General features: G+C 39.2%; 1 pseudogene; it reads right to left on the bottom strand.

Moving 5' to 3' along the window:
- Nucleotides 1–1,610: 1,610 nt before the first annotated feature.
- Nucleotides 1,611–23,045, bottom strand: part of LOC142172782 (U-box domain-containing protein 1-like) — a 175,313-nt pseudogene continuing 153,878 nt past the window's right edge.

Raw genomic sequence — 23,045 nt, forward strand, 5'->3', positions numbered from 1 at the left:
CTTAGTTCCCTGAATAGTAGTAGAACTTCTATTCTCTAAATGGCATAGTCTCATAATCATTCGATATTCTATGAGTTTCAGTTATGAAAAAGCAATTTCTTATTAATACTCATCTCAGTCTAATCGTAATCATTATTCCAATATCATGTAACTCGGTGTGGCTCATTATTTCAGTATCATGTACTGTAGTATGATTCTCAGTTCCTGATTTTAAATTCCTGAATGTTGAACACCTGTATTTGGGCCTGAGGCCGTAGTTTATGCTTTACGCATTTTTGGGCCTGAGTCCATAGTTATGTATATATATATATATATATATATTGGGCCCGAGGCCGTAGTTTATCAGATAAACAGGTTGTTCATCATTCAGAAGAGGGAGTATTCATATCCTTACTTCCTTGTTCGGTTATCAGTTTATCTGCTAGCAGTTCAGTTTCAGTTTCAGTATTTACAATTCTTTTGTTCATCTATTTTACATACTAGTAAAATTCAAATGTACTGACGTCCCTTTCGCCTGGGGCATGCATCTCGCGATGCTAGTTATGATTTTCAGGTTGAAGATTCTTCTTGCTAGGACATCTCGTATCAGCTATTGGTGAGCCCCAGCCTTTCGGGGCGTTATCTCTATTTTGTTTTAGTCATTATAGTATTTCAGTTAATAAGGTATACCGAGGACCTTGTCCTGGTAAACAGTTAGCATTTTCAATATTCTTTAGAGGCTTCGTAGAGTATAACCCAGTCAGTTAGATATTAGCAGGCCTTCATGTGTTAGCCTTGTCGGCTACTTGTTTATACTTGCAGACTTTTAAAGGTAATTGGGATGATCATCTACCTCTCATTGAGTTTGATTATAATAACAGTTATCGCTCTAGTATCAAGATGGCACCGTACGAAGCTCTATATGGGCGAAGGTGTAGATCATAAATTGGTTGGTTTGAAGTTGGAGAAGCTGAGATGTTAGGACCCGATTTGATCTATCAGGCTATGGAGAAAGTCAACTTGATACAAAGACATTTGAAGACGGCTCAAAGTCGCCAAGAGTCCTATTCGAACGTACGACATAGAGACTTAGAGTTCTAAGTTGATGATTGGGTGTTTCTGAAAGTATCGCCCATAAAAGGCGTTATGGATTTGGGATGAAGGGGAAACTTAGTCTCCGCTATATTGGTCCATATAGAATCCTGCGAAGGATCAGACAAGTGGCTTATGAGACAAGTCTCCGCCTTCATGTGTTAGCCTTGTCGGCTACTTGTTTATACTTGCAGACTTTTCAGTATTTACCGCATTTATGATATTTCAGTTAGGACTCTTTAGTAGATTATCATGTTTTATATTTACCTCTAGCTCATAGTTATACCACATGTTGATCCAGCCATGCAGTTGGTTCGCTCGGTCACATGCAGTCAGGCACCGAGTGCCGTGTTACGCCCAGACTATTGGTTCGGGGCGTGACAAAATATATATATATATATTATAAAGCAATGATAATGAGATTGTTCTCATGCTTGTTTTTGTAGATCACACTCTAAAAAGATATTGTGTAATTTTTGTGGTCAGATAAGAATTAAGGAAACAAGTAATTGAGTATCTAATAACTACTACAACACCTGTTAGAGATGCTTAGACTTTCTTAGGTACTCCAGCAATGAAGTAGCCTTCCTCTTGGCTCTCCAAGAGCCACTTTTAGTGAGCTCTGAAAGAGGTATAATTTCGCCAAGCCTACAATTGCACACGGAGAGTAAGATGGAAGCCGCGTTCTATTTATTACGAGATAGACCTATCCTTAGGAAATCTCATCACCGAGTGACAAACTAAAAATTATTTTTATTTTCTTTTTTTCTTACATATATTTTTCGTGAAAGTTTTCTATCAAGGCCTGGACCAATTTGAACGTGTTGTGGCCATCACGATCATCAAAAATAGTAAAGAAATGCATCACAAAATGAATTATAGGCATTTATAGCACAACTTTTGGTGACGACGACAGAGGCTGCCACATATGAGATTGAGATAAACCAATGGCCAGAATATGTAGCCATTAACTTTTTTCTTTCTTCTCTGCTTTCTTTGTAATTTTTATTTCCTTTAATAACAGTCACTTTTGTTGGATGAAGCGTTCTAAGACTTGTACTATAGCATTACATTCCAAGCCATTACTATGGAAATTGAAGGCAATTCCAAGTCTCACCTGTTGCGGAAGCCAAATGTATATAGTGTGAATGAGTCACAACTACTATACCAAAAATTATGACAGCCACCAAATAATAAATAATACAATAAGACAACAATAAAAGGAACACCAGAATTTACGAGTTCGGCCAATATTGCCTACTTCCTCGGACACAACCAATATTTTATTCCACTCCAAAAATACAAATGAAATAATAATAAAGAGAGAAGATAAGAAGGCAAATGAGAGGTGTATTTAAATCCTAAACATCAGGCCTTCTTTTATAGGGTGAAGTACCAACCAAAATTGGTACTTCACCGATGTGGGACTTTGCACTCAACAAATCTCCACCTTGGCAAAATCCCACATATTCGATTTTCTCTCAATAACAAATTTTGGTTGTGTCTTCATCTTCAATCTTTAGTGTTCAACAATGTTGATCAAATCCAAACAATGTTGAAACTTGACAACAGTCACCACCTTTGTCAGCATATCAGCAGGATTCTCCGTAGTATGAATTTTCTTCACCGTGAGTCCACCTTCTTCTGTGATTTCTCGTACGAAATGATACCGAACATCAATATGCTTCGTCCTTGCATGATAAGCTTGGTTCTTCACTAATTGGATAGCACTTTGACTATCACAAAAAATTGTCATATTTTTTTGTTCAATACCAAGCTCTTTTAGCAACCCTTGAAGCCAAATTGCCTCCTTCACAGACTCTGTAATAGCCATGTACTCTGCCTCTGTTGTAGACAAAGCAACTGTTGACTGCAAAGTAGACTTCCAACTAACCGGTGCCTTCGCAAAAGTAAACACATAACCAGTAGTTGATCTTCGTTTGTCCAGATCACCCGCAAAATCTGAGTCACAATATCCAACTACAGACTGATTGCCTTCCTACTGAAAAACTAACCCAGCATCTATAGTATTATGAATATACCGTAGAATCTACTTTCACAGCTTGCCAATTCTCCTTTCCTGGATTATGCATATATCTTCTAATAATTCCAATAGCTTGTGAAATGTAAGGTCTCGTGCAGACCATTGCATACATCAAGCTACCAACAACAGTTCTGTATGGTACCTTTGACATATACTCCCGCTCAGATTCATCCTTTGGTAACATAGTAGTACTTAGCTTAAAATGGGGATCAAGTGGAGTACTAACTGGCTTAGTCTTCTCATCTATGCCAAAACTTTGTAGTACTCTCTTCAAGTATTCTTTCTGAGATAAACAGAGTTTCTTTGAACGTCTATCTCTTATTATATCCATGCCAAGAATTTTCTTTGCCTCACCCAGATTCTTCAGCTGGAACTTCTTCTTCAGTTGAATCTTCAACTTATCAATTTCTTCCGAATTCCTGGAAACTATCAACATTTCATCAACATATAGGAGAAGACATACAAAGGAACCATCTTTAAGCTTGCGCAAATTCACACAATGATCGTATTTGCTTCTCTTGTACCCTTGCTGCAATATAAACTTGTAAAATCGTTTGTACCATTGTCTAGAAGATTATTTCAATCCGTACGATGATTTTTCAAGTTTGCACACCATATTTTCTTTTCCAGCAACTTTGAATCCTTCTGGCTGAGTCATGTAGGTTTCCTCCTCCAAGTTTCCATGTAAAAACACAGTTTTACATCCATCTGAACTAGTTCCAAATCCAACTGTACTACCAAAGCCAACATAATTCTAATGGAGGAATGTTTTACAACTGGAAAAAATACTTCATTGTAATCAATTCCCTCCTTTTGAGCATATCCTTTGGCCACCAATCTTGCTTTATAGCGAACATCTACTTGGTTAGGAAATCCGTCCTTCTTTGCATAAACCCATTTGCACCCAATTACTTTCTTGCCCTTCGGGAGATTGACCAATCTCCATGTATGATTCTTATGAAGGGACTGTATTCATGGTAATCCTCCACTTGTCTTCTTCTGAACTTTGGACTGTGTCTTTATAAGTGGTCGGAATATCATCAGCTACAATTGAGGCGGCACAAGCCACCGTTTCTATGAGACGAACAAGTTTCTTTATTGTCCTTTTAGGTTTACTTATTGCAATTGACTCAAGTTACTGTTGAGGTTCTTGAGTTGGAACCTCCCTCTCAACTGGCTCTTCTTCCGAAGGATGATCTTCATTTGTTTCCTCCTCTGCTTCTTGTATAGGAAAAATAAATTTTCCCTCAAACTCCACTTGCTTAAAAGCACCATCATCTTGTTTGGTATCTTCATTTGTTACCTTATTTACCATAGCAGATTCATCGAAGGTAACATCCCTACTAAATATTACTTTCTTTGTCATAGGACACCATAAGCGATATCCTTTGACTCCAGAAGTAATCCCCATAAAAATAGCTTTCTTTGCCATTGGATCCAATTTTGAATTTGTCACATGATAATATATAGTTGAGCCAAACACGTGCAAAGATTCATAATCTACAGCAGGATTTCCATACCATTTTTCAAATGGTGTCCTGCCATCAATAGTAGCACCTGGTAGATGATTAATGAGGTGGAAAGAATATGTAATTGCCTCAGCCCAAAATTCTTTGCCCAAGCCAGCATTGGACAACATACACCGTACCTTCTCCAACAAGGTCCGTTTTATACGTTCTGCCACTCCATTCTGTTGTGGTGTATGTCTAATATTTAAGTGTCGGGCGATGCTATCATTTTTACAGACCTTATCGAAATGATCATTTTTGTATTCACCTCCATTGTCTGTGCAAATACACTGGATCCTCCTTCCTGTTTGATTCTCCACCATCGTCTTCCATTTGAAAAAAATTTCCAACACTTCATCTTTGCTCTTCATTGTATACACCCACACTCTTTGGGAAAAATAATCAATAAAGGTTATAAAATAGTGTTTCCCACCCAATGAAGGCGTTTTGAAAGGACCCCAAACATCAGAGTGTACATAATCCAAAATTCCTTTAGTATTATAGATCATTGTAGAAAATTTAACCCTTATCTGTTTCCCTTTGATACAATGCTCGCAAAGCCCCAAGTTGCAAGCCTTTACTCCCTTTAACAATCCTTGATCTGATAGAGTTTTCAAGTATTTTCATCCAGCATGTCCCAAGTGCATGTGTCATAGCATAGTTGCTTCTGCCTTTTTTTTTGTCACTAGATGTCATTATTGTTGTCCCAATAACTGTACTACCATGATAACAATACATGTTATTGTTCTTCCGATTGGCCTTCATTACCACTAGTGCACCGGAGCATACTCTCATCACTCCATTTTCTGCAATGATTTTGAACCCTTTTGATTCTAGGGCTCCCACAGAGATGAGATTCTTCTTCAAATCCGGTACATATCGAACATCTGTCAATGTTCTGATCATTCCATCATGGTTCCTTAATCGTATTGAACCAATGCCATATGAGGTAAGAGGGCTGTTATCCGCTGTGTGGATGACTCCATATTCTCCTTCTTGAAATTCCACGAACCAGTCCCTGTTGGGACACATATGATAGCTACAAGCCGAGTCCATCAACCATATGTCTGATGATGTTGATGACTCTATTGTAACTAATGAGAAGTTTGAATCATCACAATCAGCTACATTTGAATCCATAATGGCCTTTCCATTGTTATGTTTGGCCTTATTCTTCAGCTTCGGACAGTCTTTCTTCTAGTGCCCCTTTTCACGACAAAAGACACATTCATATTTGCTGGGTCTAGATCTTGACTTGGATCTTCCTTTCTTTGTCCTCATTTGATTTTGAGGACGACCCCTCACAACCAGTGTTTCTCCTTCTCCGCCCTTCTGTTTTTCTCCCTTTCTTTGTTCATAGGTGTACAAAGCCGAACAAACTTCTCTGAGAGAAATTTCATCATTCCCATGGAGTAGAGTAGTTTCAAGGTGCTCATAGTCATCAGGAAGTGACCCCAACAACATCAAGGCCAAGTCACCATCATCAAAAGTTGCATTCATATTTTGCAAATCTGTGACCAACTTATTGAAACTGGTGATATGTTTATTCATCGTGGTACCAGGAACATAGGTGAAGAGAAACAGTCTCTTCTTCATATACAATTTATTTTGACTGTTTTTCTTCAAAAATTTATCCTCCAGTGCTTTCCATAATTTACTTGCAGAAGTTTTCTTTGTGTATGGATATTTCTGCTCTCTAGCAAGGTAGGATCGAATGGTACTGCAAGCAACACGGTTGATAATTCTCCAATCATCTTCTCCAATAACATCTGGTCTTTTTTCTTCAATGGCAAGATCTAGCCCTTGTTAAAAAAGGACATCTAGAACCTCGCCTTTCTACATCCCAAAATGTCCTGACCAGTCAAAAATTTCTATCGCAAATTTCGAATTTGACACAATTCTTGTCATAAGCGAAGATGCCAATGATGACGTACTATTGACACTTGATGTAGATTCTTCTTGTTTATTATCTCCCATCTTTTACATAAATATTATTTAATAGCTGGCGACACAAATCAAGATTATTTCCTTTCTGGTGTAGAAGATTAGACTAAGCTGCAACCACAGAGCATACTCAGACAGAACCTTGACTCAGTTACCAAGATAAATATTTTCTGATGTGGAAGATCAGACTATGCTGCAACCACAGAGCATACTTAGACTGTACCTTGGCTCTGATACCAATTGTTTCAGAAGTCAAATGTATATAGTGTGAATGAGTCAGAACTACTATACCAAAAATTATGACAGCCACCAACTAATAAATAAGATAATAAGACAACAATAAAAGGAACACCAGAATTTACGAGGTTTTGCCAATTTTGCCTACTTCCTCGGACACAACCAATATTTTATTCCACTCCAAAAATATAAGTGAAATAATACTAAAGAGAGAAGATACAAATGCCTTAAGAACATAAGAAGGCAAATGAGAGGTGTATTTAAATCCTAAATATTAGGTCTTTTTTTATATGGTGAAGTACCAACCAAAATTGGTACTTCACCGGTGTGAGACTTTGGCACTCAACATCACCTAGTCATATTAGTCATTGATATGTTTAAGAAGGGAAAATAAATATCTTTAGAGAAAAAATGAGTACTAGTTATACAGATCTTCAACAGAAGTTATTGCAATGTGAGTAGACTTCTCCATATATCAAAATGCCCTGTTTTTTGCATTAGTTTATATATCTCATATCAAATGTAACGAACTGACAATCAAGTATTTCAAAAAGGAAAAGGAAAAGTTCAAACCACTTTATGGCACACTCTTAAACTCAGTAAATTATATATATAAAGCATTGAGAATGAGATCATTCTTACGCTTTTTTTGGTTGATCACACTCTAAAAAGATAGTATTATGTAATTTTGATCATGAAAAATTTGAACAGGATAGATCAAGATGTGTCAAGCTAGAAAATTCACCAAATTTAGGTGAAATATGTGATCCAAAGAAATTATTACTTAAAAGATAAAACATGCCATTTGAGATCAGAGAGATTAAAGAGGTTACTGTTAGACTGAAGCTTGCCTTGAAGTTTGGCTGCAACTGAGGTTAAGCTCAATCATTTTGCCTGTCGTTTCATCACAGTTAACTCCATCCCACGATTCCATGCTAGTGTTTTTGGATGAGATGTGAATGCATAAAAGCTATAATGAATTGAATCATTAGGATTTATAGCAAACATGTACACATTCTCTTGTGTGCACTTATCAAGTGTGATGACCTGGCCAGTCGTCTCATGAGTTGCCGCTCTGTTTTCTTTATTTCTGCTTTACTATGCTTTAATTATTCGTGTTATGTGGTATCGGGTTGGTCGGAACGAGTTCGGAAAGGATTTGGCAAGGTTTGAGACACTTAGTCTCTTTAGAGCGTGTTAAAGTTGAAAAAGTCAACTGGATGTTGACATATGTGTTAGAGGGCTCACATATGAGTTCCGATAGTTCGGTTAGCTTCGGCAGGTGATTTTTGGCTTAAGAGCGCGATCAGAATGAATTTCGAAGGTCCGTAGTAGATTTAGGCTTGAATTGGCGAAGTTGATATTTTGGCGATTTTCGGTTGATAGGAGAGATTTTTATATAGGGGTTGGAATGGAATTCTGAGAGTTGTAGTAGCTTCGTTATGTCATTTGGGATGCGTGTGCAAAATTTCAGGTCATTCGGACATGGTTTGGTTGGGTTTTTGATCAAAAGCATATTTCGGAAGATTTTAGAAACTTAGTCTTGAATCCGATGTGTTTTGGGTGATTTAATGTTGTTTGAGCTGTTCTGATGATTAGAACAAGTTTGAATAAGGTTTTAGGATATGTTGGTGCTTTTGGTTGAGGCCCCGGGACCTCGGGATGATTTCGGGTGGTTAACGGAGAAATTGGAATTGTGTTGCATCAGCTGATATTGTTGCTTCTGGTATTTTTGCAACTGCGGTTTGGGGACCGCAGGTGTGGCTCCGCATATGCATTGGAATGGCCGTAGAAGCAGACGAGTAGGAATTTGTTAGGGATCGCAGAAGCGGTCAGGATAGCCGCATCTGTAGAGTCGCAGATGCGGAGATTGTAACGCAGATGCGGAATCTGGTCCCTTAAGTGATTTCTGCAGAAGCAGAGGGTAGACCGCAAATGCGGTACCACAGATGCGATTAAAGTGGCGCAGATGCGAAAAGGCCTGGGCAGAACATATAAGTTATTTCATTTCGCGAGTTTGAGTTATTCCACCGTTTTTGACTTTGGCTTGAGAGCTTTTGGAAGATTTTGGAAGAGGGATTTCTAGGAAACTTCATTAAGGTAAGGATTTTGGACCTAAAACACATTTCTATGGTAGTATTTCATGGATTAAGATTGAAATTAAGGGAATTAATGTGCTAAAAATTGAAGAACTAGAGCTTGAGAAATTGGACTTTTGATTTGGGATTTGGAGGACCATTTGGGGTTGGATTTAAGAACTTTTGATATGTATGAACTTGTGGGGATATAAGGAATCTATTGATGTGAAACCTTCTGATATTCGAGAAAGTAGGCTCTAGGCTCGGGTTTTGTTAATTTCAGGATTTGTGCCCTTTATTGATTGTTTTCGCTTGGGCTTTGTTCCCTTAGCATATTTTGACATACTCGTTCTGATTTTGGATAGATTCGATGTGCGTGGAGGCCGATTCGAGGGACAAAGGCGTCGCGAGCTAGAGATTTAGCCGGTTCGAGGTGAGTAATGATTGTAAATGATGCTCTGAGGGTTTGAAACCCCGGATTGCACATCGTAGTGCAATATTGAGGTGAGGCACACGCTCGATGACGAGCGTGTGGTCATGCACTATTGGGGATTATGACTTGGTCCATCCAGATTGATGATTTTACCACGTATTTGACTGAAACCTATTTGCTATCATCATGATTTGGGCTGATTACCATATTTGGGCTTCGTGCCAACTACTTGAACCCTTGAGGGATTTTTATTACTATTTCCTCACTGTTTTAACTTATTACTTAAACTGAGTTATGTTATTTTCCACCGTTTTACTACTCAGCCATTTTCACTCAGTTTTGAGACCTAAATGATATTATTTTCGGACTGAGTAAGGCCGAGGGCCTAGTTGTGAGGATACACTGATATTGATATGAGGCAGAGGGCTTGAGATACATATATACGCCACGAGGTGGCTTGATTGATATGATGTCGAGGGCCTAGATTTGATGCCACGAGATGGCTTGCTATTGTGCTTGGGTCGTAAAGGGCCCCTCCCAGAGTCTGTACACCCCTAGTGAGCGCGGGTACCTATTGTGATGCGAGATTGAGCCTGAGGGGCTGGTATTTTTTTGAGATTGAGCCCGAGGGGCTGGTACTGTTCTGAGATATTGCTCGAGGAGCGGACTTGTTGATACTATACCCGAGGGGCGAACTCTATTTGTTTACTTTATCTTAATTATCTGTCAATTTACCTTTTTTACTGGTTGAAAGCGAATTTTACTTGATTTTTACAAGTTTTACTTATTTTAAGTGATTTACTACTTCATTATAAAATGCTTTGCGCTTTACGTATTTTCTTACTTTCAGTCATTATTTACATTTGTTACTCACTGAGTTAGAGTACTCACTTTATCCCCTGCACCCTGTGTGCAGATTCAGGCGTTGTTGGTTCCGCTTCCGAGTGTTGATTCCTCCAGCTTCAGGCGGGTTTTCCGAGATTTTAGTGTAGTTGTTGACGCCAGCAGCCCCGTGTCACTACTCCTCTATCATTTCTGTTCATTTCCAAATGTTTATAGTAGTTTATGATTTCAGTAGACTGGTATTATAGTTCATAGATGCTCGTGACTTGTGACACCCCGGTTAGGGCTGTGTCGGGTTGGATTTTCCGCATTATTATCGATATTTCTGTCATTCAGTATTACTAATCATGTTTAGACTATTTTTGTGTTGATTAGCTGCTTTGATGAACTGGGTTAAACTGGCTGGCCTTGTCTTCACGAGAGGCGCCATCACGACCAGGTTCAGGGTTAGGGTCATGGAAAGTTGGTATTAGAGCCTAGGTTACATATGTCTCACAAGTCATGAGTAGGTTTAGTAGAGTCTCACGGATCAGTACGGAGACGTCTGTATTTATCCTCGAGAGACTGCAGAACCTTTAGGAAAAACTTCATATTCTTGAAATTCTTGTCGTGTGAACTTGTTGATCCGAGTGCTAAACTTCTGTTATTCTATTCCCTCACAGATGGTGAGGACACGCGCTACCAGATGGGGTGGATGACCACCAGTGCCACTAGCTGAGACCACTAGAGGCCGAGGATGCGGTCGTGGTCGTGGCAGAGGCAGAGAAGCGAGGGCGGCACCTGTTGATCCACCAGCTGCCCAGCTCAGGATCAGGCTCCAGCTATGGATGCTCTAGCAGCACCAGTTCAGGCTCCAGCTGTGCCTATCATGATTCTGGGTCTTCAGGAGGCCTTGGCACAAATCGTATCAGTTTGCACTAGCATAGCTCAGGCGGTTTCAGCCACTATAGCCGCAGCTATTTCACATGCCGAAAGAGGCAATCAGACTCCCGCCGCCCGCACACCTGAGCAGGTAGTGCAGGGACTTCAGACACCGAGGGCGCATCCAGCCTAGCCAGTTGTAGTTGCTCGTGACTATGTGGTTCTTGTCATGCCGGAGGGTGAGCAGCGGAGGTTGGAGAGATTTGGTAGATTGCAGCCTCCGACCTTCAGTAGCGTAGAGGGCGAGGATACCTAGGGTTTTCTAGATAAGTGTTAGAGGATGCTTCATACTGCCGTTATTCTAGAGACCAGGGGGGTCGCTTTTACCACATATCAGTTTTAAGAGCTGCTTTTACTTGGTAGGAGGATATTGAGAGGCGTAGGCCTTTTGGTGCAGCACCCCTTTCCTGGCAGCAGTTCTCCGTTCTCTTCCTGGAAAAGTATGTGCCGCATTCCTATAGAGAGGAGCTGTGTAGGTAGTTTGAGTGGTTGCGACAGGGGGATATGACAGTGTCACAGTATTAGTTGAGGTTTTCTGAGTTAGATCGTCATGCCATCTGGATGGTTCCAATGGATCGAGAGAGGATCAGGAGATTTTTTTATTGTCTTACTTATCATCTCTGTATTCTTATGACCAGAGAAAGGGTGACTGGTGCTACTTTCGAGGAGGTTGTTGATATCGCCCATGATATTAAGACTATTCGCCGTTAGGAGCGAGAGGAGATGGAGGCCAAGAGGCCTCGAGGATCTAGCAGCTATAGTGGTGCTCCTTCGAGGGGCCAGTTTCAGCACAGTAGAGGCCGTTCATTCAGGCCTGCACAGTTAGCTTGCTCAGGTAATCGTGGGGCATCTTCGGGTCATGGTTATCATGGATCTCAGTAGGGCCAGTCATCATACAGCGCCCTTCTAGCTCAGAGTGCATCTCGTGCTCCATCGGTTCAGGGTTCTTCTATGTTGAGTGCATCTGGTAGTCACTCCGGTGCGAGGGGTTCCCTTCAATCCCCTTCTCTAGAACTTAGGAGTTGTTATGAGTGTGGCGAGATGGGCCACATATGGAGGCAGTGTCCTCGTCGTGTTGTTAGTTCGTCCCAGTAGAGGGGTCAGTCTTCGGCTTCAGTGCCAGCTTCTTCACCACCACCCGCTCAGCTAGCTAGGGGTGGAGGTTGTAAGCACGTGATTTTTGACCCTCCCCGAGAATTTTCACATTTTTAGCGTGAATATGTGAAATTGGGTCTAGTATAGCTATTTTAACTATTTTACCTTATTTTGTTGCAAAAAGAAAAAAAAACACAAAATATATATATAAATTTTAGTTTATGTATTTCTCATAAACTTGAAATATACAAAAAATGCACTTTATTTTATACCTTATATAATTTCGAAAAATACAAAAATAATAATTCTATTAAAGTTTTATAGGCATTTTTAACTTTGAAAAAATACAAAAATATTACCTCATATTTTATCTTAATATTTAAAACGAAAATTACAAAAAATATAGTTTCATTAATATTTTGTAGCTATTTTAAATCTTGAAAAAATATTCAAAAGATATAGTTTTGTTTAAATACTAGTCTTATTTTTGGTAGTTATTTTGCTTACATAGGACTAGTTAAGCAACGTGTTCCTATTTCTCGGGTCCTGGCAAAAGAATAATATTCGGGTTTAAACTACCCGGTTTTAGGCCTAATTTTCGGACCTAGCCCATAATAAACCGTGTCCAGGACACGTGGGGAACCCCACCACGCGTGGGGGACATATGCCTCGAACCCCACACGCGTGGGGCTCATTTTTCTTGGCAAAGCATTACAAAACACGGACAGAAAGCCAAAGGAAGGGGGACCCTTTTTGAAAAAAATCCGGAAGAAGTACTGTACCTCTTTCTTCTTCAACAAGAGGAAGAAGAAGAAGAAAACCCAGGCACCACCCCCATCCCGTCGCCTTTCCGACGTTAAACCACCACCAAACAGACCCCACGACCACCCTCCTCCTCCATCACCCCCGTCCAAACACCATCGCCCAAACACCATAACCACCGTCCTCACGAAAACCAGCAGAAAAACCACCCAGGCATCACCCCCATCTCGTCGCCTTTCCGACGTTAAACCACCACCAAACAGACCCCAAAACCATCGTCAACCTCCCCGCGTCCAAACCCAACACCAGTCCAACAGCGTCTCGCCTGCGTCGTCTAAACTACCAGCCCGACGAGTAGCAGCAGCGTTGCCACCTTCACTGCCTCCTCGCCACTGTCCTCACCTTCCCAGCGTAACCCACCAAACCAATCGTGGCACTCACCTTACGTCCGAACGACATCGCCATCTTCCTCCGTGAACTCACCATGGCTGCCTCCACCAGCTCCCTCCATTGAAACCAGCTCCACACGCATCTCGTTCACCACCCAAACCGTCTCGACCTTAACCCAAAACCACCAGTCCGCCGTAGCCACCACCCAAACGATCACCCTACTGTCCGAACGACCCCTTTGGTTCATATCCACGTACCAACTGCTGCGTCAAAATATACAGTAGCCACCAACATTCTTGGGCGTTGACAGTTTTGGGGTCCAAGCTTTCCATCGAGGTCATCTTTGGTTTGTCGAGGTGTTAGTCCGAGGTTTCGTCGTTGTTCCGCGTCCAGTGAGGTCTGGTTTGAATTCCGTCGGGGTCGTGTTTGTCGTCCTGAGTTGGCCGAGGTTCAAAGGTTAGTAAACCTCGATGTATTAGTTAAAGGAACTTTACACTAAATGTTCGAAGATGCAATATATAAATTGATACGATGATTTTTTGCTTATGTTTCACCGTATGCATTTTAGTTCATTTTTGTGTTATGTTATTGTTGTTTACTTGATATCACTTGATTTAGTTGTATTAGTAGTCCTAAGACACAGTTTGACGTTGATTCGCTCGTCCCTTCGTTGTCTCAGTTTATTTGGACAAAAATTAGTATTAGTATATGTTTGTTACTACGCCCGAAACACCCATTCACTAGACTCATTTTAGTAAATTTTGACAAGCTATAAGATTTTAATTGTAAAGAAGCCGTAAGATTTAGTATTGCTAAAGGCGTAAAAATGGCATCCCTTTTAAAATAAAAAAAAGATAATAATAAAAATAATAATAATAAATAATAATAATAATAATAATAAAAATAAAATAAAATGACACGAGCCTCGCCAAATAAAAGGGACAAATCGTGGGGCCCTCACAAAATACATGTATTAAATACTTAGATTCCGGGATGGGTCGTTTAGCAAATTTCACGGCCCTACCCAAAATAATAATGCGCTAGTTGCTTTAGGCGCGCCTTTAATAATGTTATCTCCCTAAACTCGGGTGCACATTTATGTGACCCAAATCCAAATCTCAACGAAATCGAAATGTGTCTCTAGTCACGGGCGCATTGATTGTGGCGTGGCCCGAGATGCATTTCCATGACGTTGCAAATTCCTTTTAAAAATAAGAATGAGATGAGCCTCGCCGAATAAAAATACAAATTGCGGGGCCCTCAGTAAATACTTGTTTTAAATTACTTAGAATTCAGGAGGGCCGCTTAGTGAATTTCGTGGCCTTCCCAAAATAATAACGCAATAGTCTCTTTAGGCGCGTGTTTAATAATTTGCTTTCTTAAGCTCGGGTGTGCATTTCATGCGACCCAAATCCAAATCTCAAAACATCAAATAAAATGTGTTCCGGATTGTGGGTGCATTTCATGTGACGCAGTCCAAAGACGTGTTTTAAGCGACGTTCACATTCTCGTAAAAAACAATAATGATAAAGCGGTTAAAAGATAAAATTTGCACATAAGTTCATACTGTATTTAAAATCAGATAATCAAGCCAAATATAACAGTTGAGCGACCGTGCTAGAACCACGGAACTCAGGAATGCCTAACACCTTCTCCCGGGTTAACAGAATTCCTTATCCGGATTTTCTGGTACGCAGACTATAATATAGAGTCATTATTTTCCTCGATTCGGGATTAAAACTGGTGACTTGGGACACCCTAAATCTCCCAAGTGGCGACTCTGAAATAAATAAACAAATCCCGTTTCGATTGTCCTTTAATTGGAAAAAACCCCCCTGCGCCCCTCGGGTGCGGAAAAAGGAGGTGTGACAGCTCTGGCGACTCTTCTGGGGATTTGGAAAAACCCAGAACCACTGGTTCAGGGTTAAGAATTCGAGCTTAGAGTAATTATTATTATTTGGCTTTATTTATTATCTGATTATTACATGTTTTGAGCCTAATGTGCTAAATGTTGTTTTTACCGCTTTGATATTATTTGAACTGTATATAAACTGTGCCTAAACCTTTCTCTTCTTACCTCCGGGGATGTGCTTACTGGTTGAGACTCCCTATTCTGTTAGTGTCATACCCTAAATAAAAGAGGCTCGGAAAGTTTCTAAGCCGGCTGGCCTTTTGGTTCCCGGAAAGGAGCTCCTTCCTCAGCTCGAGTTGTCCGCTCGGGTACACTGTCTAGAACACCGACCCAGGTTTTTGAACCTAGTATAACAAAGCCTCATGCCGGATCCCTAGTAGGAACATTTATTTGCATCATGTGCATTTGACTTAGGGGACTCAACACAGGGGTTGGGTCCGTCTAGGACAAACAACCTGAAAATAATAGACCGTCTTCGGCATCCTATGTGCTACATGTTGTATTTAGTCAAGGGCGTATGGGTCATTTGGTCATTTCCAGCATGATGTTATTTTAATCAAAGCACGGGGAACATTTGTGGAATCCAAGAAGCCTTGGAATTCCCTATGTTCCCCACGCTTGCTTTTTGGGAAAGCACATGGGGAACATTTGTGGAATCCAAGAAGTCTTGGAATTCCCATATGTCCCCCACGCTTCATATGTTGGGAAAAGCGCATGGGGAGCATTTGCGGAGTCCAAGAAGTCTTGGAAATCATTATGTCTCCCATGCCACATTTTTGAAAGAAATAATAAATATAAAAAATAAAAATACAAATAAAAAACAAAGCATGAAAATTCAAAAAGATTTTGTATGTTGTCATCATTTTCCGCATATAAGAAAATCGTGAAAAAGGAGAAAATAACAGCATAGAAGTCCGAGTAGAGTCGAAACTCTGCCGAAATTTTGAAAATGAAAAAATGTCTTGTTAGTTTGTTATATTTAAAGAAAAGGAAAAAAAATCATCATTGTTCTGTCTTGTTTTTTAAAAAAAACAAATTAGAAAAAAATAGTTTGTCTTACCATAAAAATTAAAATAAAAAAAGAGTCTTGTTTTAAAATGGGTTTTTATTTATTTAATTGTTTATGAAAATGCCAAAATAAAAATAAAAATAATAAAATAAAATGAGTTGGGCGTTGAAAGTGGTTTTATTATTTGTTGCAAATATATATATATATATATATCCAAAAAGTTTTTCTTTATTTCCAAAAAATGTATATATATCTTTATTTGTTGCAAAAATATTTGTCTTGCCAAAAAGTCTAGAAAAGTTTTTAGACTCCCAATTTTCAAAATAAAAAAATCCAAAAATATTTTCCATTATTGACTTCTTTAGAAAGTCTTTTTAATTGTTAAAATATATATATATAATAAAATAAAATAAAAATCCGAAAATATTTCAAAAATATTTTTTTAGAAAGCATTTCTTTTATTAAATCAAAAAATTTTTTTAGAAAGCATTTCTTTTATTAAAGGTAAAAATTCCAAAAGTATTTTCTTTCTTCTTTAGAATAAGAAAAAACAAATGAAAATTCAGACAAAAAATATCTTCCTTTTATTTTTGCAATTTTCAAAGTACAAATCAAAAGAAAAAGAATTCTTACAAGTCTTTCTTTCAAAAAGAAAATCAATCAAAAAAATACTTCCTTTCTTATTTTGAAGCAGTTCTTTCACAAATTCCAATTAAAAAAAAATGTGTTAGTTCATTTACTTATTCATGATCGGCCTGAACTACGCGGGTTTGATTCTCACCGGATGTGAGATACGTAGGCAACCCTCATCGGGTCCAACCCCACCTTTGCTAAAATAGCCAAAAACAAAAAAAAAATAATAAAAGAATAATATGTCAAATTTTAATTTTGTCATAAAGAAGTCGGGTGACGTTGTTTTATCAAGACATAGCCGAATGTTCCCGAGAGGGACGCCGGAAGGCTGATTTTGCATAAACAGCCACCTTTGGGTCATATTTAAGATTTGGTCCAGTTGACCCACACAGCCTTAAAAATCTTCGTCCCCGAGACGTTGAAAGGCCGTGTTTGCAGTATTGAGTTTTCTAATTTGAAAATCGATAAAAAGAGTCATAAAGAAGTCAGGTGATGCTGTTTTGTCATAAATAGCCTAATGTTTCCGAAAGGGACGCCGGAAGGCTGACTTTGCATAAACAGCCACCTTTTGGGTCATGTTTAGGAGTTTAGTCCAGTTGACCCGCACAGCCTTAAAAATCTTTGTCCCCGAGGCGCTGAAGGGCCGTGTAGGTTTTCATTATAATTTGAAAGAAAAAAAAACAAAGAGTCTACGGTCAGGTGAATGCCGTTTGGATGTTTAGTCAAAAAAAATATGAAAAAATAAAATAAGCCGAGCCAGTTTCGGCCGCGTCTTAAACCGTTCTTGCCGAAGTAGCCTTAGAGTATCTGTCAGTTGTCGAAAGGTTATTTTCGTAAAAGAACGGACAAGTTTGTAAAAGTGTCATAAAATAATTCTCCCCGGCCTCAAAATTCATGTGAAATTTGGAAGGGGCCACATTGGCAAAAATAACCATTTGGTTGCATTTGTCGAACAGAGAAAGGGAGTTAGCCTTTTGTTTTTGAGTTTATAAATCTTTTGATTAAAATAGGCGGGTTGTTTGATTTTCAAGTTGGTAGGTCACCTTTAAACCTTTGAAACCCAGTTTGTTTTAATATGAAAAGTGAAAAGAAAAAATGTTCATTATTGTTTATCTTTTATTAGCCCGAACTACGCAAGGTCTGATTCATGCGGGGTCATGATACGTAGGCAATCTCCATAAGATTCGACCACAACAAAAAAAAGAAAAATGAAAAAGAGCAAAATGAAATAAAAAGAGAAAGAAAAGAAAAAAAAAAGGAAAAAACAATGAAAAAAAAGAAAAGAGAAAGAAAAGAAAAAAAAAACATCGAAAAAGAAAAAGAAAAAAGATGTTGTCAATAATGAGGACCGACTTTACTGAGTCCATTCTAACCTGTTTGTTTTGCAAATAAGTTAAGGTGGTTGGTTTGTGGTAAGCCGGACAATGACACCCGGAATCCTTTACTTGCACCTCATGATACACACTCTGCGGGGATCAGGCCTGATGATAGAAGCATTCCAGTCCTATTGGGAACTTGTTGACTAAGGGTAATGATATTGAAGTTGGCAATGGTCTTGACAATACTAATGCAAAGCTCAGTGGCTAAGATGCCAAGTTTGATAAAGTGGGAGGACGCTCCGTTCCTTGGTTAGCAAGAAAGAAGCTGTTGGTGGCTTATTTTGTTGTCATTCCTGTTCGGATTATTCTTAGGGTTGTAATCCAAGTATTGTCTTGTGTCAAACCTTCTTATCTTTCCATTTTGACATATAAGTTTGTTTAAGTTTTGTCGAGGCTGGGTTAGAATTTTATTCTGGTTGTTTTGTTTGTCTGGTCATTCAAACCATTTCACCGGTAATCTAATGCAAAATCCGGTCCTTTTTATTTCAAGTTTTGTTTAGTCCTTTTATCATTTTTTATTCAATGCCGATTCTAGGGACATGACATGCGCAACCAATTTGGGCCTAGTCTTTAAAGTTAATCATAAAACCCCAGAAAGGCGATCAATCCATTTAAAGAAAATAAGGACGGTTTGAGATTATTCAGAGCTCGAGTCATGTGGAACTGGGGCAAGTTAAGCACAAAGAAAACCGTTAAAAGCAAGATTCGCCAAACTGGCATGAGGGTTGTTCAAGATAATGAGAGTTAGAGTGTCGCCCAACGGTGTTTTAGAAGTGACAAATGAACAAACAGATGTTGAATATAATTGTCAAGTCCGGCACCATCGGAAGAGACTATAAATCTATTGTTTAATTGTGTTGTTTGCACTTGGCATGTTTTGAGGACTGGAATGACGAAGGCATTTTGTTCTGCTACCCAAACACTTTTATCCTTCGTTACCCCTTTGAGCCTTATTTATTTTCTTTCATACCCCTCGTTCGGAATGAGTAGCAACGAATAAAATACGCAAGCATGGCGGATAAGAGAAAAGAAAGAAAAGAAAACAACAAAATGGAAAAAGAAGAATAAAAGAAAAAGAGAGAAAGAAAAAAAACGACAAAAGAAAATGAGAAAAGAAAAAGAGAAAAGAAAAATGATAACAAAAAGCAAAAAAAGGAAAGTCAAATGAAAAAGAGGAATTGGGAACTACGTTTGACCTGATTCCTCAAAGAGGATACGTAGGCGCTTCACGGCTCGGTCATAGTTTTGAAAAATGAAAAGAAAATCAATTAAAATATCCCCAAGCAAAAAACTGGGGCAAAGGTTGCGTTTGTTGTAAATAAATCTAATTCCGAAGGTTGTAATTAATAACCCAAAATTAATGCATTTTTGAGCCTTTAATACCCTTTTCTTTCTAGCCCTATCCAAAACCCACATTACGGTCCAAGAAAGACCTTCTGATCAGTCTTCAAAAGATGCCAAGTCAGACAAATGTTGTCTTACCGGCGAACATGACGTTCTGTTCCACAGCAGAAAGGACTCTACTCTCCAAAAGAAAGAGTCATGCCGGCAACACTCCAAACCCCCAGCTGGAGAGTGATACAAATGAGAGAGTCTTATCGGTGAAAACCTTCACAGGCACCATAAGGCGGTGAAAGCTAAGAGAAGAACCAAAAATGAGAGAGACTTGCTAGTGAAAACCCTCCGGGCACTGCAAGTCGAATAAGGTTAAGAATCAGATGGGGAATCACCGATTAAGGATCTCGAAAGATGATTGACGGTAAAGGATAGGCCCCCATATGCAGGTCATGGCCATTAGAGTCGGTATCTGTGTTTGATAGATTTTTATTTATAGTTTCTTTTGTAAAAGAGTCGTTGTTTCCGTTGTCTTTTATTTTGTTTCTGTTATCTTTCTCCTCTCATAAAAAATTTCCCCAATAGAGTCTGTCTGGTCAGAACAAGTATGAAATGACTTCAAATATGCCATCAGCTTTTCAAGAGGAGATATGACTAGTACATCCAAATGGTATAGTCAGCAAGGAACAAACGCGAGGCCAGTGTCAATACAGATATCCCCAGCAAAAGGGAATTGACAGAAGGATTGACAAGCGTTATAAACCTCAAGGCCAAGGCCCATGGACAAAGCAAGGAAAGCAGTGAGCATGATTTGGCGAAATCCGTACTAGACTAAAAGGTCGGGGAAATGCCAGTTTCCGAGCTATGCCGCAAAAGAAGAGGGATATCCCCATCAGAAAGGGATTGTACCCAGCAAATAAAATCGTCCCCAACAAGTTGTGCAACGCAAAGCAAGGAAGGAAAAGAGGAAAAGCCATCCCGTTGGGAGTATCACAACCAACCACCATGTTTTAAACTAACAATTTTGTTTGATTTGAAACAGGTAAAGGAAATGGCATTGATGCCAGAACTGCATGCCACAAGGGATATTATCAAACTGGGGCAGAAAATTTTCCTTCCATTTAGAAAATTTTCTGGAAGTCAGGTAACCCCAGCTGATAACATTTTACCCAACAGTGTTATCCCTAGCAGGTAAGTAAATAATTCCTCAACAGTATTATCCCTAGCGGTTGCGAGGGGTCCAACACAAGGTTGGAAAGTCGGTATCCTCAGCGGTTAGACTTCAAAGGAGGAAGCTAATAATAATAATAAATAAATAAATAAATAAAAAAAGAATAAATAATAAAAAATGGGGAAGGTAGAAAATGAAAATTCATCCCAATCCCCAGCAAGTATTCGAGGTAAGACATCTTCAAGTCTTATGGATATTTTGGGTTCATCCGCCCTCAAATAGGATATGTCGGGTTCATCCGCCCTCAAACAGGATATGTTTGGGTTCATCCGCCCTCAAATAGGATATGTTGGGTTCATCCGCCCTCAAATAGGATATGTCGGGTTCATCCGCCCTCAAATAGGATATGTCGGGTTCATCCGCCCTCAAATAGGATATGTTGGGTTCATCCGCCCTCAAATAGGATATGTCGGGTTCATCCGCCCTCGAATAGGATATGTTGGGTTCATCCGCCCTCAAATAGGATATGTCGGGTTCGTCCGCCCTCAAATAGGATCTTATTTTCAAAGTTATTGTTAAAGACAGGCGCCCACCTGAATAACGAGGGGAATACATTTTGTCTTTTCATTTCTGTTCTAGGTCACCCACCAGTATAATGCGGGAATACATTTTGTCTTTTCATTTCTGTTCTAGGTCACCCACCAGTATAATGCGGGAATACATTTCTGTCTTTTCATTTCTGTTCTAGGTCACCCACCAGTATAATGCGGGCATATCATGTTTCATATCTTTACCACCAGGCGCCCACCTGAATAATGAGAGGAATACTTTTATGTCTTAGTTTGACCAGGCGCCCACCTGAATAACGAGAGGAATACTTTTATGTCTTAGTTTGACCAGGCGCCCACCTGAATAACGAGAGGAATACTTTTATGTCTTAGTTTGACCAGGCGCCCACCTGAATAACGAGAGGAATACTTTTATGTCTTAGTTTGACCAGGCGCCCACCTGTATAACGAGAGGAATACATTTCAGTCTTTAAATTTCATGACAGGCGCCCACCTGAATAACGAGAGGAATACATTTCAGTCTTTAAATTTCTTGACAGGCGCCCACCTGAATAACGAGAGGAATACTTTTGTCTATGCATTTCATATTTTAGGCGCCCACCTGTATAATAAGGGAATACATTTTGTGTCTTTACCCATAGGAGATGCATTTCCTCCTAAGTTTGTTTTAGTTTTACCCATAGGAGACGCATTTCCTCCTAAGTTTAAGTTTTACCCATAGGAGGCGCAGTTCCTCCTAAGTTTAAGTTTTGCCCCCTAGGAGACGCATTTCCTCCTAAGTTCATTTTAGTTTCACCCGTAGGAGATGCATTTCCTCCTAAGTGGTTGTTAAAGAAAAAAAATAAAATCAAAAAAAGAGGAATAAAAAGATAATAATGAAAAAAGGAAAAAAGGTAAAAGCCATCCCCATCTAAATAATCCCCAACAGTTTCGAGGGAGGACAACACAGGTAAGTAAATAATTCAAAATAAAAAAAAAAGAGAAAGCGAAGGTTTCATTAATAGGAGACGCACTTCCTAGTTTGAAATCGTTAGAGTTCACCCATAGGAGACGCATTTCCTCCTCGTTTTGTTTTAGTTTTACCCATAGGAGATGCATTTCCTCCTAAGTTTAAGTTTACCCATAGGAGATGCATTTCCTCCTAAGTTTAAGTTTACCCATAGGAGACGCATTTCCTCCTAAGTTTAAGTTTTACCCATAGGAGACGCATTTCCTCCTAAGTTTAAGTTTTAGTTTCACCCGTAGGAGACGCATTTCCTCCTAAGTGGTTGTTAAAGATAACAAACAAAAAAAAATAACAAACAAAAATAAAAGACCTAGTCTGATGAACCTTCTCCTAGGATCAAAATCTTAGTCCGATGAATTTTTCTCCTAAGATAGAGACCTAGTCTGACGAACCTTCTCCTAGGATCAAAATCTCAGTCTGATGAATCTTTCTCCTGAGATACCACAAAAAATGACCTAGTCTGATGAACCTTCTCCTAGGATCAAAATCTTAGTCCGATGAATTTTTCTCCTAAGATAGAGACCTAGTCTGACGAACCTTCTCCTAGGATCAAAATCTCAGTCTGATGAATCTTTCTCCTGAGATACCACAAAAATGACCTAGTCTGATGAACCTTCTCCTAGGATCAAAATCTTAGTCCGATGAATTTTTCTCCTAAGATAGAGACCTAGTCTGACGAACCTTCTCCTAGGATCAAAATCTCAG

This window comes from Nicotiana tabacum, chromosome 18, assembly GCF_000715075.1.
Source record: "Nicotiana tabacum cultivar K326 chromosome 18, ASM71507v2, whole genome shotgun sequence".
NCBI lineage: Eukaryota > Viridiplantae > Streptophyta > Magnoliopsida > Solanales > Solanaceae > Nicotiana > Nicotiana tabacum.